We start from the raw sequence: 13,949 nt of genomic DNA, 5'->3' as shown, positions 1-13,949 counted from the left end.
ATGTGGCAACATGTATCTGAGGGTGTGTGCGTGCGTGTTCAGTGCGTGTTGTGTGTGGGTGTAGGTGTCTCTATCCCGAGGGTGCACGTGAGGGCCTCTCAGTTTCGTGGGTGAGAGGAATGCTCATATCTGTACCTCTGAAGGTACCTGGACGCCCCAGGGGGTGCGGCTGACATCCAGCTGTGTATTTATGGGGGGTGTGGTTTGTGGCTGTGCCTGGGTTATGTTTACAAATGCCCGCGTGTGTATGTGCGGTGTCTGCCATATTTGTTGAGGGAGGGCTCTGATTGTGCATAGGTGTGTCTGTGTGTGGATGTGTGCAGGCACGGGGCTTTGTGTGGGCGTGTGTATGTGCATCTCTGTGCATGTCCGAGTATGGTCCACTCTCTGTGGCCATCAATTCTGCTCCTGCAGGAATCAGCCACCCTCAGGATGGAGAATATTCGGGATGGGAGTTGGGGGAAGGAACGGTGTCTGTCCTGAACAAATCCCACCTCTTTCAGCTGTTTGTATAGCACTGGCATTGCACGAATGACTGCACGCGATCTTCCAGAGGTGATTCAAGGGCTACAGGGTGTGTGTGGGCAGGGGCCATGCAAATAGCACGCTGTTCTCTGTCAGCGCATCTTCTGAGGTCCTGGAGCCAGTCCCCCTTCCCGATTGGTTCCTGTGCCTACAGAGGCACGGGGGAGGGGCTTCGAAACACTCGACGGGGGAAGACGCACTGCAAAGAGAAGTTGACTTGGGTGCGCAAAGTTTTGAAATCCACGCATGGGCTTTCCAGCACACGCATCCCCCGTGAACAGTGTGCCAGGGATTTGTGAGTCCGGGTACGTGATGTTGAGGCTGAGGTTGTGCAACCCTGGGAAACAGGGCACACGCATGCGCGAATGCTCGTGTCTGAACACGTTCGTAGAAGTGCGTGTGTGCGCAGCCGTCTAGCGATGGCACGTACATGAGTGCTGTGAATCTGTCGGGTGTGTCAGCAGCAAGGCACGTGAGTATGTGATACGCACAGCCAGGCAGGGACATGTGTGCAATCGTGCAGGTGGGACTGGGTACACTTGTCAAGGTGGAAGCCCCGGCGTGTGGCCATTTGTGTGTTCTGTGTCACAGCATTGTTAAGAATGCACAGACATCTGGGTAACAGCGAGGGCTTCCCAGGCCTGTGTGTCTGTGAAGCTCACGTCTACACCGGTGTAATTTTGTGGACAAATGCAGAGTCTGTAGGAGCAATTACTCAGACTCACCAGATGCCAAGGTGTGTGTGTTTGTCCACGGAAGGTGGGAGATGTGTGTGCAAGTGCATGGAGATGCATGTGTGTGTCACATGTGAGAGGCTGTGTGAGTGCGTGTTTGTGTAGTTACATCTTTTTTTTTTTTTTTTTTTTGACAGGCAGAGTGGACAGTGAGAGAGAGAGAGACAAGTCTTCCTTCTGTTGGTTCACCCCCAAATGGCTACTGTGGCTGGCGCGCTGCACCGATCCGAAGCCAGGAGCCAGGTGCTTCTCCTGGTCTCCCATGCGGGTGCAGGTCCCAAGCACTTGGGCCATCCTCCACTGCACTCCCGGGCCACAGCGGAGAGCTGGCCTGGAAGAGGGGCAACCAGGACAGAATCTGGCGCCCCGACCGGGACTAGAACCTGGAGTGCCAGCGCCACAGGCAGAGGATTAGCCTGTTGAGCCGTGGCGCTGGCCAACATCTTTACCATATAAAATTCTGTAAGAGGCTTAAGCTGCCGACTGCAGGGCCAGCCTCTCATATAGGTGCTGGTTTGAGTCCCACCTGCTCCACTTTCCAGTCCAGCTCCCTGCTAATGCGCCTGGGAAGCAGTGGAAGATGGCCCAAGTACAAGAGGCCACCCATGTGTGAGACCCGGATGGAGTTCCAGGCTCCTGGCTTCTGTCTGGCTCACCCTGGCCTCTCTCTTCTCTCTCTCTCTCTCTTCTTTCTCTCTCTCTCTCTCTCTCTCTCTTTCTCTCTCTCACTCTAACTCAGCTTTTCAAATAACTGAAAACAAATATTAAGACACGCTGCGAGATGGAAAAACACTAGGGCTGTCCCAGATGGTGGCCTCTTGCCGGCCCTGTGTTAAGACGCCAGAGTGCGGGGGACACCCTCTGGGTGTGGGTCTCCTGGACCAGAGCGTGTGAATGGGAGGGGGTGGGTGTGCCGGAGGGAGGGGAGCCAGGCGTGCCCTCCTGCCTGGATGTGCCCGTGCAGGAGAGGGTGTGTGTGTGTGCGTATGTAGCCTCGTGCAGAGGTGGATGACGTTCGAGTCTCGTGCCTGGCACCCTTCTCATGCCCCTTGGAGGGGCCCAGACAATGTCCTGGCTCCCCATGAGTGGCCCTGCCAGGGATCCGGGGCTCTCCACGGCCTCAGCAGGGGAGGGTGTGGCGCGCGTCCTGCTGGCTCCCAGTGTGGTGTTTGCTCTCTTTGGGAGAGCTCCGTGACCTCTGCAGACCCCAAGGACAAACCCAGGTGTAGGCAGCACCTGCCATCAACAGCAAATGCTCCGGCGGTGCGTGGAGAACGCACAGCCCCGAAGCGGCGCGCAGGTCCCTCACCTGGCCTGGCCTGGGAGGGGGGAGGGGCGAGGGGGCGTCCGCAGGTGCGAGGCGGGGGGAGCTGGAGCTGGGACCCGCCCGCTCGCTAGGGCGCCAGAGGCCTCCTGGGGCCCAGCCCCCACACCGGGCCAACTGGAAGGCCTGGCTGAGCTAGACGTCCCGCCCACGCCCAGCCCGGGCCGGCTGGATCGAGGTCCCTCCTGGCCCCCAGGGCGGATCCTGCAGCCCAGCCAGCCTCAGACACACTGACTCCCCTGTGTGCCGCGCCCCCTCACCCGCGCCCCACTCCAGCAGCTCCAGGTGCCTGCCAGGATCCCGCCTCCTCCCTACCTGGAGCTACCTTCCTTCAGTCCTGAGACAGGCCCTGGTATGAAGCAGAGGGTTTGGTGGGTTTGGGGGGGCAGCTGAATCCCCATAAAATCACCTGCCTGGCCATGCACTTCCTGGATCACCCTAACAGGTCACGATCTGCAATACGCCCCAGCACCCTCTCCGGGGATCCTGACAACACCAAGAGTGTGAGACCCATTTCACAGATGGAAAAACCAAGGATGGAACCCGGGCGCTTCCCTTTTCCTTTCTCAGGTCAGCTCCACTTTTTTTTTTTTTTTTTTTTTTTTGACAGGCAGAGTGGACAGTGAGAGAGAGACAAAGGTCTTCCTTTTCTGTTGGTTTACCCTCCAATGGCCACCGCAGCCAGCATGCTGCGGCCAGCGCACCGCGCTGATCCAAAGGCAGGAGCCAGGTGCTTCTCCTGGTCTCCCATGGGGTGCAGGGCCCAAGCACTTGGGCCATCCTCCACTGCACTCCCTGGCCACAGCAGAGAGCTGGCCTGGAAGAGAGGCAACCGGGACAGAATCTGGCGCCCCGACTGGGACTAGAACCCGGTGTGCCGGCGCCGCTAGGTGGAGGATTAGCCTAGTGAGCCGCGGCGCCGGCCAGCTCCACTTTCTATAAACATGGAGGCCCCTGGGATGGGACATGGGCGAGGCCTGTGGTTGTGGGGTTCTTAGAGCACAGGAAGGTTGGGGGTCCCCTCTCTGCACCTCCAGTCCACAGTGAGCTAGAGCAGTAGGAGGCAGGCAGGGCGCCCGCCTGCCCAGCGTCCCAGCTGGCCGGCCCTATATCAGAGTCGGCCTTCCCAGAAGGAGTTTCTTGTCAGGATCTCAGGCAGATGTGCCCGAAATAGTTCACCAAGATGTCTTTTTTTCTTAAGATTTATTTATTTTTTATTTGAAAGGCAGAGTTACACAGAGAGAGGAGAGGCAGAGGGGGGTGGGTCTTCCATACGCTGGTTCACTCTCCAGATGGCCGCAACAGCCAGAGCTGAGCTGATCCAAGCCAGGAGCCAGGAGTTTCTTCCAGGTCTCCCACGTGGGTGCAGGGGCCCAAGCACTTGGGCCATCTTCTACTGCTTTCCCGGGCCACAGCAGAGAGCTGGAGGGAAGTGGAGCAGCTGAGTCTTGAATGGGCGCCCACATTCACCATGATTTCTAAGGACAACCTCGTGCACACACATGTGCTTGTGACCCTTGCCTTTAGCAAGCATCCATGAAAGAGAGGTGAGAGGAAGCCGGGGGTTGGGGGGGAGCTTGGCTCAGCAGTGAAGACACCACCTGGCTGCCTGGGTGCCTACTTGGAGCCCCGGCTCTGGCTCCTGACTCCAGCTCCCTGCTAATGTGGACCCAAGTCGTTGAGTCCCTGCTACCCACGTGGGAGACCAGGATTGTGTTCCTGGCTTCTGGCTTGACCCACGGCCATACAGGCGTTTGGGGAGTGAACCAACATATGGAAGATCTCTCTCTCTCCTATTCAAATAAAATGAAAAGAAATTTTTAAAAATTTTTTAAAATGGAAAATGCCACTTAACATCTGTGTTCTTGCTGCCAGTGGACTCCTGAGACAGACATCAGGACATTTGCGGTCAGGATGCAAGGACCTGACCAGTCCTCCAAACTCCAGAAGTCACTGAAAATTAATGGAGTCCAAGAAGGGGCCAGCGCTGATGTGTAGCAGGTAAAGCCACTGCCTGCAGTGCCAGTATCCCATATGGGCGTTGGTTTGAGTCCCAGCTGCTCCACTTCCGATCCAGCTCTCTGTTGTGGCCTGGGAAAGCAGTAGAAGATGGCCCAAGTCCTTGAGCCCCTGCACCCATGTGGGAGACCTGGAGGAAGCTCCTGGCTCCTGGCTTCGGATCAGCGTAGTTCCAGCCGTTACGGACAATTGGGGAGCGAACCAGCAAATGGAAGACCTCTCTCTCTCTCTCTCTCTCTCTCTCTCTCTGAGTGTGTGTATGTGTGTGCGTAACTCTGACTTTCAAATAAATAAATAAATCTTAAAAAAAAAGAAAAAGTGGTCCCAAGTCGAAAGGACTCTAAGAGGTGATACTACACGTCACACAGGAACCTGGGACAGGCTGGAGCAAACGGAGAAAATGGAGAAAAGCAATCTGAATGAAGCAGGGGATAGCTCACGAGGACGCACACCTGCAGGTTCATTCATTGTAACCGATACAGCCTCCAAGTGTGAGGTAACAGCAGCAGTGGCAGCTGCACCTGTTCCCTGTACGTGTGCTGTGGGGAAGCGAGTGTGCTGGCCTCTGTACTATCTGCTCAAGTCTTCTGTAAATGTGACAGAGTTCCTTAGGGGTAGTTATTCAGCCCAGCCATTAAGACGCCAGCATCCTACATTAGAGTCCCTGGGTTCAATTCCCAGCTGTGGCTCCTGACCCCACTTTCCTGCCGATGTGCACCCTGGGAGGTAGCAGGTGATGGCTCAAGTGCCTGGGCCCCTGCCACCCAGGTGGGAGACCCAGATGGAGGTCCTGGCTCCTGGCTTTGGCCTTGGTCCAGTCCCAGGCACTGTGGGTATTTGAGGAGTGAAGCAGAGGATGGATGATCTCTCTCTCTCTCTGTGTGTGTGTGTGTCTCTTTCTCCCTCTTAAATGAATTTAATAAAATATGTTTATTTAGTGCAAAAACAAATCTTGAAGTCTATGCATGAGAGGATCTTCAGAAAGGTCGTGGGAAACGTGTTCTATGAAAAAACTATGCCTGGATCTCACAAACAAACAAACAACAGCAACAAAAAACCACTTTTGCACCAAAATAAACTTACCTTTGAATTCAGTTTTCCATGAACTTCTTGAAGTCTCCTGGTACCTACGAGCTTTGGGGTGGCCTTGAGCCATCCAGGGTCTCCAGGGGAATCCTGCAGGCCCCCAAAAAACACAGAGAAGCCACCACCAAGGCGGCCCATCCCAGGGTGTGGCCCTGGGGCCCCAGAGAGCTCGAGGATTCGGAATGTGTTTTTCAGATCGAACTGACGGTGTTGGCTGAAGCCTGCGCCATCAGGGGAGGAGAGGCAGGGAGGAGGCCTGGACGATCGCTGCCTTTCGCAACGGGGCAGGTGGGAGCGCCATGTGCTGAGATGGGCGCGTGAGATGAGGCTGGGAGAGATGGTTGAGTTTTACCTGGGGCAGGGGCGGTTTCAAGTCCCCGAGGGCCGGCAAGGAGACCTCACGGTCCCCTGCCTGCCCCAGGCTCCCTTCCTGCCTCCACCACTGTCTGGGACCCCCAAAGGGCTGGCGGAGCCTCGTGTCCTTGCTCAGAACGCAGAAGCACTGGGGGATCAGGGACCACCAAGGCGCCCTTCTGTAGGGTGTGGGATTAATAACCTGAGCTGCAGGCAGATGGTGGAACAGCAATCCAGGGCTACCCAGAGAGGAGCCGCCAGGTCATGAAAACACCCTGAGAAACTTGGCAATTTATTTATTTGTTTGGAAGGCAGAGTGACACAAAGAGAGAGAGAACCCAATTGTTCATTCACCCGTCAAATGCCCACAACAGCTCCAGACCAAAGCCAGGAGCCAGGAGCTCCATCCGGGTCTCCCATGTGGCTGGCAGGGGCCCAGCTCTTGAGCCATCACGGCTGCCTCCCAGGGTGCACATGAGCAAGGGGCTGGATCGGAAGTGGAAGAATGAGGACTTGAACCTGTGCTCTGATGCGGGAGGTTGGCCATGCAAGTGGCGGCTCAACCCACTGCGCCACAACGCCAGCCCCTCCCTGATGCTCCGGCTTGCTGTGAACAACACTGCTGTATAAAATAAAGTGGATTAAAGAAACAGGCATAGTAGGACAAATACTAAATAAATACTCACCAATACATGCTCAGGCACTTACAAGTATACCCAATAACACCCACACAACTGCACTCAAGAATAGAACTATCTGTGTGGGTACACACACACACACACACACACCGGGGTACTTTTTAAAAGTTTACAGAAGGGGCCAGCGCTGTGGCATAGCAGGTAAAGCCACTGCCTGCCATGCCGGCATCCCACATGGGCACCGGTTCGTGTCCCAGCTGCTCCACTTCCAATCCAGCTCCCTGCTCGTGGCCTGGGAAAAGCAGAGGACGATGGCTCAACTGTTTGTGTCCCTGCCACCTATGTGGGAGACTTGGATGAAGCTCCTGGCTCCTGGCATAGGGCTGCCCTAGCACTGGCTGTTGTGGCCATTCGGGAAGTGAATCAGTGGATGGAAGATCTCTGTGTGTGTCTTGAGCCATCATTGCCTCCTCCCAGGGCTGGAGTCAGCAGCCGGCGCTGGGACTGGAACCCGGGCATGCTGATGGGGCACATGAGTGTCTTAACTGCTAGGCTAAAGGCTTGCTCCCATGGGTGTGCTCTGGTGAGAGAGACCTCCGTGTGCGCCCTTGGCAGGAAGGAATTATGTATCCACTCCACCACTTTCTTCCTCTCCCTCCCTCTGGAAGTGAGAGGTCTGTGTGCAGACAGAAATGAGGCAGACTCAGCGAGCCCCAGGAGCTGGCAGGGTGAGGGGTGGGGCGGGAAGCTGAACAAGGCTCAGGGCACTTTTCCAATCTTCTCACGCCATGGAGGCCAGGTGGGCGCAGGGTGGCAGCCGCAGGGAGGAGGGGTGGGGGAGGAAGAGAAGTCTCCGGGCTGCCCGAGATGGTGGGAGGATAAACAAGGCAGGGAACAGAGTGGGAGCGGTTGCCCGTGTCCAGGGCAGGCCCGGAGGTGCCAGAGATAAGTGAGCAGCCTCACTGGATACAGCAGAAGGGGCTCTGCCATGACCTTGGGAAGCGGTCTCACGGGCACGTGTGCGGGGAGGCACAAGGCAGGGAGTCAGACTAAGAAGTCCTGGAGGGGCAGGTGCTTGGCGCAGTGGCCGAGCCCCCGCTTGGGGCTGCTTTCTCCCACACGGGAGGGCGAGGGTTTGAGTCCCAGTTCCACTTTCTGCTAATGCACGCCCTGGGAGGCGGCAGGTGATGGCTCAAGTACTTGGGTCCCAGACAGGTTCAGGTCTGGGCTACTGGCTTTGGTCTGATCCAGTCCTTGCTACTGCAGGTATCTGGGGAGTGAATCAGCAGATGGAAGATCTCTCTCTCTCTCTCTCTGCTTTTCAAATAGGTAAATAATTTTTGTTTTACAAAAACATCAGAATCCCCCTCCTAACCCTCTGCTTCTTCACGCACCCTCATCCCCACCACCTTCCCCTCTGCCCCACCTCTGGGGTGTTCACTCTGTGCTTCTGTCTACCTCCCATCTTTCCCCCTGAGTTTCCTGCTGTGGAGCTGTAGACCCTCACAGGGGGACAGGAAACTTCAGCACCACCTAATCCAAGCCGTGATCCGGAGCTCAGAGAATCCAAGCCTACCCTCGACCCCTCCCATGGAGGGAGAGCTCACTCCAGAGAGAAGCTGGCCTTCAGTCAGTCCTTGAATACAAGTATGCATACAGTAGGTGCTCAATGGATGTTTCTGGAATCTGTTTCTCTGCCTATGGGAGCTTTAATAATTGTTTTTAAAAATTTTAAAGATTTATTTATTTGAGAGGTGGAGTTACAAGCAGAGAGAGGGAGAGATGGAGAGAGAGTTCTTCCATTGGCTGGTTCACTCCCCAGATTGCCAATTGCTGGGCTGAATCAAAGCCAGGAGCTTCTTCCAGGTTTCCCACATGGGTGCATGGGTCCAAGTACTTGGGCCACCTTCCACTGCTTTCCCAGACAATAAGCAGAGAGCTGGATTGGAAGAGGAGCAGCCAGGACACGAACTGGCACCCATATGGGATGCTGGTGCTGCAGGCAGAGGCCCAGGCTACTATGCCACAGTGCCTGCCTTTGTTTTTAAATTTTTGAGAGCCAGAGAAATAAAGACAAGAAGCACCCATCCACCACTTCACTCCTTAAATACCCACATAAGAGTCTCAATCCAGGTCTCCCACACAAGTGGCGGGGATCCAAGTACCTGAGCCATTACTGCTACCTCCCAGGGTCTGCATTAACAGGGAGCTGGAATTGGGAACCGAACCCTGGCTCTCTGATGTGGGAGGCCAGGGCCTTAACTACCAGGCCAAATGCCAGCCCAGCTCCAGGGAGTGCCTGAGGCTCCCTTAGCCCGACAGCCTTCCACTTCCCTCGGCTCCCTTCTCAACTTCTCTACTAAATTATGCATCCTAGACACCAATGTAACCATCAAGATGCAGAGTAACTTGAGGCGAGCATTGGGTTTCATTTAGAATATATTCATTAATAGATTGTGCGCTACTCACTTCAAAAAGTTTGGCGGATGGCCAGCGATGTGGCGTGGCGGGTTAAGCTGCCACTTGCAACACCAACACCATATATCAGAGTACTAGTTTGAGTCACAGCTGCTCCACTCCCTGCTGATGTGCCTGGGAAAGCAGCAGAGGATGGCCCAAGTCCTTGGGCCCCTGCCACCCACGTGGGAGACCCAGAAGAAGCTCCCGGCTCCTGGCTTCCACCTGACTCCAAACTGGCTGTTGTGGACAGATGGAAGTGCTCTCCCTTTCACTCTCTCTCTCTCTCACTCTGTCACTCTGACTTTCTCTCTCTCTCTCTCTCTCTCTCTCTCTCTCTCTCTCTCTCTCTCCATTCATTCCTTCCATCTGTTCTTTCTTGGACCAGCATTGTGGTGTAGCAGATAAAGCCGCCACCTGCGATGCCCGCATCCCATATGGGTGTGGGTTCAAGTCCCGGCTGCTCCACTTCTGATCCAGCTCCCTGCTAATTCACCCAGGAAATCAGCAGAAGATGGCCCAAGTGCTTGAGACCCTGCACCCACATGGGAGACTGTGAAGAAGCTTCTGACTCCTGGCCTCAGCCTGGCCCAGCTCCCATACTCACAGCCATATGGGATGCCAGTGTTGCAGGTGGCAGCTTTACCTACTATGCCACAACACCAGCCCCAGCCTTTCAAATAAATAAACAAATGTAAAACAAAAAGTTTGTGGGGAAGATGAAATTAAATGTTGCTTATTTTGATGCAAAAAACCCATGCATAATATTTTCATAAGATGCATTTTTCTGAAGTGTTTGAAGATCTTTTGTATGCATGACCCTCAGAACCTTTTTGCACTGATATAAACTTATCTTTCAATTGAACTCCCACAAACTTTTTAAAAAAGTGAGTATTATATATATATATATATTTTGACCTGCAGAGTTAGACAGTGAGAGAGAGACAGAGACAGAGAGAAAGGTCTTCCTTCCATTGGTTCATTGACCAAATGGCCGCTACGGCTGGTGTGCTGCACCGATCCGAAGCCAGGAGCCAGGTGCTTCCTCCTGGTCTCCCATGTGGATGCAGGGCCCAAGGACGTGGGCCATCCTCCACTGCTTTCCCGGGCCATAGCAGAGAGCTGGACTGGAAGAGGAGCAACTGGGACAGAATCCGGCGCCCTGACCGGGACTAGAACCCAGGGTGCTGGCGCCGCAGGTGGAGGATTAGCCAAGTGAGCTGTGGTGCCGGCCAAAAAAGTGAGTATTATATTTTTTAAAAATATATTTATTTTAAATGCAGAGAGACAGAGAGACCTTCCATCCACTGGTTCACTCCCCAAATGCCTGCAACAGCCACAGCTGGGCCAGGCTGAAGCCTGGAGCCTGGAATTCAGTCTGGGTCTCCCACATGGGTGGCAGGGGCCTGAGTGTTTGAACCGTCACCTGTTGCCTTCTGGGGGTGCATCATCAGGGAGCTGGAACTCGAACTCAGGCACTCTGATGTGAAATGCAGTTTTTTTGAGCAGTGTCTTGACTGCTGTACCAACATCCGCCCCTCCATGGGTGTTTTGGGGTCTGCTTATAGGATGTGCTAGGAGCCAGAGACACAGGTGGACGAAGACAGTGTCTCCTGCCTTATAGAACTTGTGGGCCCCAGGGGAACATGGACCTCATTAATTCTAAATCATAATCATGCTGTGTTCCAGGGAGAAGAGATACCAAGTGAAGTGTGCAGGTTGTGCACGTAACTCGGTGGTCTCTGTGCATGTTGAATACTTGTGCTACACCTACATAAGGGACGCTGGCCACACAACAGCACTAAGCAGTCGATGTGAACCAGTTACTTGCTGTGGGGAGGGGCCTGGGCAGGAGATGGCTGAACTGGATCCCTGGTTCCCGACTTGCCCATGTCTGCCTGTCTCCATCCACTCTGACTCAGAGCTTGACCAGGGGATGCGTGCTGGCCAGTGAGACCACAGGCAATGTGACAGAAGCAGACGTCTGCAAAGCAGGTGAACACTTAGGCCAAGAGGAGCTATTGCTACAGTCCCTACAGACATCACAGGATGAGGAGTTGCATCCTTGTTACAAAGATGAAATTTTGAGCAACTTTAGGAGGAAAAAATTGACACTTAGGTAACATAGACAAGTTCCTTACGATGGAAAACTGCTAAAGCTACCTGTGGGAGAAGTAGATAATGTTGAATACCCTATGTCTAGGAAACAAGCAGAAGGTGTGATTAAAAATTTTCCCACTGGAGGGGCCGGTGCTGTGGCACAGCGGGTAATGCCCTGGCCTCAAGCACCGGCATCCCATATGGGTGCTGGTTTGAGACCAGGCTTCTCCACTTCCGATCCAGCTCTCTGCTATAGCCTGGGAAAGCAGTAGAAGATGGCCCAAGTTCTTGGGCCCCTGTACCCGTGTGGGAGACCTGGAGGAAGCTCCTGGCTCCTGGCTTCGTTCTGGTGCAGCTCCGGCCATTGCGGCCAATTGGGGAGTGAACCAGCAAATGGAAGACCTCTCTCTCTCTGCCTCTCCTCTCTCTGTGTGTAACTCTGACTTTCAAATAAATAAATAAATCTTTTTAAAAAATTTCCCACTGGGGTTGGTGCTGTGGCATAGCAGGTTAAGCCACCGTCTGCAGTGTAGGCCAGCATCCCATATGGGTGCCGGTTCGAGTCCTGGCTGCTCCATTTCTGATCCAGCTCCCTGCTAATGTACCTGGGAAAGCAGCAGAAGATGTCCCCAAGTCCTTGGGCCCCTGCACCATGTGGGAGACCCAGAAAGAAGCTCCTTCTGGCTTCTGATTGGCCCAGCTCTAGCTGTTATGGCCATTTGGAGAGTGAATCAGTGGATGGAAGACCTTTCTGTCTCTCCCTCTCTCTGTCTGTAACTCTGCCTCTCAAATCAATAAATAAATCTCTTAAAATATATGAGTGGCGGGCTTCTGGTGCAGCAGTTAAGACACTGCCTAGGATGCCACCTCCCACCTGGAAGAGCCCCAACCCCACAGTTCTTATTCCAAAGGTCAGACCATGGAGCAAGTTACTCCAATGTCCTGTACCCCAGTTTACCCAAAAAAGTGCAAAGCAAAGCAAGACTGTTGCAAAGATTAAAGAGAAAAGTGAGAAGCACTTAGAATGGAGCCTGGCATACAATATCACTGTGTGGATGTTTTCAATTGTATCAGTGCATTTTTAAATTTTTGTTTATTTATTTGAGAGACAGAGAGAGGGCTCCCATCCATTGGTTTGTTCCCCCAAATGCCCACAATAGCTACGGTTGGACGGAAGCTAAAGCTGGAAGCCTGGAACTCCATCCGGGTCTCCCGTATGAGTGGCAGGGACGCAAGGTCTTGAGCCATCGCAGCTGCCTCCCACGCCTCCATCAGTAGGAAGCTGGGGTCGGGAGCTGGAGCTGGGAGTTGAACCCAGATGCTCTGATGTGTGGCACGGGCAGCTTAACTGATGTCTCATCTGCTCGATGTTTCAAACTGGGGCCAGTACTGCGATAGGGCTACCAGCAACGCTGACACCCTTATGGGTGCCAGTTTGAGTCCCGGCTGCTCCGCTCCTGAGCCAGCTCCCTGCTAATGCACCTGGGAGAACATCAGCAGATGGCTCAAGTACTTGGGCCGCTGCGCCCTTGTTGGAGACCCAGATGGAGTTGCAGGTTCCTAGCTTCAGCCATGCTCAGCCCTGGGCATTGCAGCCATTTGGGGAGTGAACCAGCCAACAGCAGATCTCTCTCTTTGTCTCTCCCTCTCTGTAACTCTGTCTCTCAAAAGAAATCTCTTCTGAAAAAGAGATATTTTAAGTTGCAGTCCTATCTGGTCTTCTCAAGTACACTGTGAAACACAGCCTTGCATCTCCTGCTCCGGATGGATAAACTGTTACTTCTTTCTCTGGAACAACTGGGCAAAATGCATTAAGCACTCTAATGAAACTACTATTTTTTTAGTTTTTATTTTTAGCTGATAACACAAAATTCGTACATGTTCACAGGGTACCCTGTGATGTTTCAATACATAGACACATAGTATAATGTTCAAATGAGGGCAAACATGTATCTTTTTTGTTGTGAAACATTTACGATTATTTTTTTTTCCTGGAAGACTATGCACCGGTGCGGGTGCTGTGGCATAGTAGATAAAGCCTCTGCCTGCAATGCTGGCATACCATATGGGTCTGGTTCAAGTTCTGGCGGCTCTACTTCTGATGCAGCTCCTGATGATGCACCTGGGAAAGCAGTAGAAGATGGCCCAAGGCCTTGGGCCCCTGCACCTGCGTGGAGACCTGGAAGAAGCTCCTGGCTTCAGATCAACCCAGCTCTGACCATTGTGGGTATCTGGGGAGTGAACCAGTGAATGGAAGACTCTCTCTCTCTCTCTCTCTCTCTCTCTCTCTCTGCCTTTGCCTCTCCGTAGCTCTGCCTTTCAAATAAATAAATATTTAAAAAAAGAAGAAAAACATTGTGTCTACTTATCATCACCTACTGTGCTATGGTGCAGGCAACCCCAGAACTACATCTTGGTAAAACCATTTAGTTTTGATCCAGTGTTCCTACAGTTAGTGTGTTTTTTCCGACTAATACCAATAGAGAAGCAGTAAGCAGGTGCTTGTCCAATTACCCATTCAATAATGAATTGCGGTGACATAAATAAGTACTGCAGATGCACATACAGGTTCCAATTCAAAGATACTCACCCTGATTTCATTTATAGCAATGAAAAGTTAAAAACAACCAGGAGGGAGAGTGTGTTTCACTGGGGGAGGTTGAGAGACAGGGGGGATTACTTCTATCTGCTGGTTCAGTGCTCAAAAGCCTG

At 53.4% G+C, this 13,949-nt stretch overlaps 1 long non-coding RNA gene across 6 annotated transcripts; it reads left to right on the top strand.

The window, feature by feature from the left end:
• The first annotated feature begins 899 nt into the window (after positions 1-899).
• On the top strand, positions 900-4,920 carry LOC103345315 (uncharacterized). 6 transcript variants are annotated; one of them, XR_007915451.2, is made up of 4 exons: positions 901-997; positions 1,401-1,502; positions 2,860-3,153; positions 4,459-4,920. It is a non-coding gene; the product is annotated as an uncharacterized lncRNA (long non-coding RNA). The 6 variants fall into 6 exon arrangements; XR_515262.4 differs by having other exon boundaries at positions 910-997; positions 1,397-2,935; positions 3,029-3,153; XR_007915452.2 differs by having other exon boundaries at positions 914-997; positions 1,397-1,502; positions 2,863-3,153.
• The last annotated feature ends 9,029 nt before the right edge of the window (positions 4,921-13,949 follow it).

This window comes from Oryctolagus cuniculus (genome assembly GCF_964237555.1).
Source record: "Oryctolagus cuniculus chromosome 16 unlocalized genomic scaffold, mOryCun1.1 SUPER_16_unloc_1, whole genome shotgun sequence".
NCBI lineage: Eukaryota > Metazoa > Chordata > Mammalia > Lagomorpha > Leporidae > Oryctolagus > Oryctolagus cuniculus.
The sequence above is the reverse complement of the archived record's forward strand: the minus strand, read 5'-3'. Positions and strand labels throughout refer to the sequence as shown.